This window comes from Eurypyga helias, unplaced genomic scaffold (genome assembly GCF_000690775.1).
Source record: "Eurypyga helias isolate BGI_N326 unplaced genomic scaffold, ASM69077v1 scaffold12417, whole genome shotgun sequence".
NCBI lineage: Eukaryota > Metazoa > Chordata > Aves > Eurypygiformes > Eurypygidae > Eurypyga > Eurypyga helias.
The window spans coordinates 2,641-4,915 of record NW_010262341.1 but is presented as its reverse complement, the minus strand read 5'-3'; positions in this window follow the sequence as shown (position 1 = coordinate 4,915).

Below are 2,275 nucleotides of genomic sequence, written 5' to 3'. Positions count from 1 at the left end.
GCCAGGAGCTGTGGGACGGTAGCAGCTGCCTTGACAACCACGACAGAATTACCCCCCTCGCAGCCAGGCACTGTTGCTTTGAAGCATTTGTTACTGACTCTGCTTTTCCACGTACCCTGGAACCAGAAAATCCTACCTCTAGGCTAGGAAGCGGTTCGCTTCTCTCCGCTTTGGGGAAGGCAGGCGCTGATTGAAATGGCTAGTTCGGTACGGCTCACGGGAATGCTACGGACCTTCTGTGGAGAATTCCTCTTGGGAGCACAGCATCTCCACACCGATGGCAGAGGGGCACTCGGCATGCTGTGTGCTGTGACCGAGCCAACTGTGGCCTCTTCCCAGCCCACCGTGCTGGGCTGGGACCCTGTACGCCTGGCTACTGGCCTGCCCCACTCAGCTCTCCATGGACACTAACTCACATGCTGGCTTTACGCTAACTGTGCCCAAGAGGAAGAATAGTCCCAAGTATTTTCCTGCTCCTAGTAGCACAGAAAGACCCACCCAATGAGCCAGGAGTGATTCACACCCTGAAACATCTGCCACTAACCTGCAGCTCCTGCCTCAACAGTCCTGGTCTTTTTAGGGTTGGTGATTACCTCCGCCCACTCGGCGCTGGTGGTGTGAAAGCTGCGGGCTGCCCTCGGTCTGTCTCCTCTGTTTCGGCCCCTTAGATCACGGAAAGGTGACTGAAACACACGTCTGAGAAGGCAAAGCTACCAGGAAAGGGAGAGGGATTAAGGCCCCGTGACACACAAGTACTGTGCTCACCAAAACCTGCATGTGTGCACACCCTTCTGGTTTGCGACACGCGGAAAGCCGGAGCGTGGCGAGGTTTGCGAGGGTCTTTGGCTGCCTTGGTGCATCGCAGGTGCCTTCCTGCTGCGTTTTGACCTGCTCAGAAATGACTAGAGCGTGCCCAAAGGGTCTCTGTTCAAGCACCCAGAGCGGAAGTGTCTGCGGCCCCTATCTGGACAAGAAATTTCTACCTTCTCGTATAAAGGTATGAAAAAGCACATAGGTAGGTTATGTGGTTTGGTGCTGAGGAGACAAGTAGGCTAAGAAGGTGAGCGGAAACTGCCGAGGGCTGTTACGCATGTGAGGCTTTCTGAGAGGGGGCATGGTGCTGCAGGCATCGTTATTTCAGAGGCTGTTTCATGCTGGAGCTTTAAATCCAGCAAAGCATCGTGCTTTGAAACCTTGCCTCTCAGTGCAGGGTCACGTTTATAATAAAGGCATGTTGTGTATCTTTTAGGTTTCCCTTTATTAGCTCTAAAGTGGACAAGCGGGGTAGGGCAGCATGTCAGCTGTGTCTGAAAACATACCCTTTGTCAGCAGCATAACTGAGCTCTGCTAGGGGAGATCAGAGTTGTCTGCCTTTCTGCTCCTGTCCCAGAGGGCTTAAGGGAGCCAGAAAGGATTTGTGCGGAGGTTGGTATCGGTTTCCTGACTAAAGTATGCCTTGGATCACCGGTCAGTCGGTGAGCATCCAAAAAGCATGGTTCTCCAGTTAATTCATAGCTAAGCTGCTATTCTTAACCACTGCAGGTCTCTTTCTTCTAAGCAGAATGTGCGGAGCCAGCAATGCCCCCGTCTTGGGCACACCGAAAACAACCTGCGCCCTTCGCTCCGAGCTTGTCCTAGATGCCATAACCCAAGCACCTCTTTTAAGGTAAGCACGAGAGGGCTTATTTATCAGAAGCAAGATTCTATTAGCCAGTACGTTTTTCTCCCATACAGCTGAGAGACACAAACCAGCCCATCAGAGCCTTCTGGGCCCCTCTCCCTCCTCCCTGTAGGTCGCATCTTTCTGGCAAGAATCGGGCTGCTACCTGTTGGCATTCATCTGCACGTTTGGCCGGATAAACGCTCGTTAAAATATCTCACTTTTGTAGTGGTTGAGGTTCTGCAGATCCAAGCCCAGCCGTGCTCACCCGGCAGATCAGCAGCGTCAGAGGGGCCCGAGGGAGGAGCTGGCAGGGACACGCGTGCGAGGCGCGAAGAGGAACGGTGCCGTTGGCTCTCGTGCTCTGGCACAGGTAAGCCGGGCAAGCAAGTAAAGAACTGAAACCCCGACAGCAGACTGCGACTGCTTAGGAAGCCGAAAGCACCACCCCCTGTAGCGTTATTCAGGTTGCTCGGCCTCGCTCCTGGAAAGCATTGCTGATTTCTCTGGGAACTGTAATCACAAACTGACAGGTCCAGAACTGCCTGTGGCTGCAAACTGCATCTGGTGGTTGGGACTCAGCTGCGGCAGGCGGGGGTTTCTCCTGGAGCTCTC